Below are 1,079 nucleotides of genomic sequence, written 5' to 3'. Positions count from 1 at the left end.
GGCATTTTCTCGCAGCAATTCTTCGTTGCAATTTTTCACAGCAATTTTTTGTAGTAATTTTTCCCAGCAATTTTTCGTGATATTTTTTCACAGCAATTGTTCGTAGCAATTTTCGTAACAATTTTTCGAAGCAATTCTTCGCAGCAATTTTCGCCTCGATTTTTCGAGTAAATTTTTCGCAGCAATTTTTTTTTTTTTTGTAGCAATTTATCGTGGCATTTTTTTTGCACCAATTTTTCGTAGCAATTTCTAGCCTGAGAACTTGAGTGGAGGTAGAGTTTGCGACAAGAATATTGCTCGACTTGTTTTCTTTTGCACTCATTTCTCTCCCTGTCTCCCCCCACTTTCTCTCTCTCTCTTTCTCTCTCTCTCTCTCTCTCTCTCTCTCTGTCTTGCTGTTCATGTTCTAGTGTCGTACTTATTAAAAGATAAGAAAATAAACAACACTCCCGCAGTAGTCAAGTCACACATAGCTCTGATTTTTGTGTTTTTTTCCTCTATAATGATGATGATGATGTTGATGACGATAATAGTGATGATGATGATGATGACGGTGACGATGGCGATGGCGATGACGATGATAATGATAATAATGGTAATGATGATGATGATGAAGAGTAGGTCAGCTATATGAGTAAAGACAGACATATACACAAATAATCTTAAACGCAACTTAGGCTTGGGAAAGTTTATAAATATGATCTCTGGTGTTCTGTTTCCAGTCTTAACTTTCCTTTTTGGGGCGGCAGGGGTGAGGCAGGGAGTGGCACTGGAGGAGGGCATTGGAGGAAGACGGCGGGTGGCAGAGGAGGAAGGCATTGGAGGAAGGCATGGGGTGGGAGGGGAGGAATGCAGAGGTGGCAGGGGGAAGCAGGGGGTGGCAGGGGGAAGCAGGGGGTGGCAGGGAAGGAAGGAAGGGGGTGGTAGAGGAGGAAGGCAGGAGGTGGCAGGGTGTAGCAGGGGAGGAAGGCAGGGGATGGCAGGGAAGTGAGGCAGGGGATAAAAGGAAAGGAAAGCAGGGGGTGGCAGAGGAGGAAGGCAGAGGGTGGCAGAGGAGGTAGGCAGGGGGTGGAAAGGAA

Source organism: Coenobita brevimanus, chromosome 116 (genome assembly GCF_032717465.1).
Source record: "Coenobita brevimanus isolate Jiangsu-jjx chromosome 116, ASM3271746v2, whole genome shotgun sequence".
NCBI classification, from domain to species: domain Eukaryota; kingdom Metazoa; phylum Arthropoda; class Malacostraca; order Decapoda; family Coenobitidae; genus Coenobita; species Coenobita brevimanus.
This window is presented reverse-complemented; position numbering follows the sequence as displayed.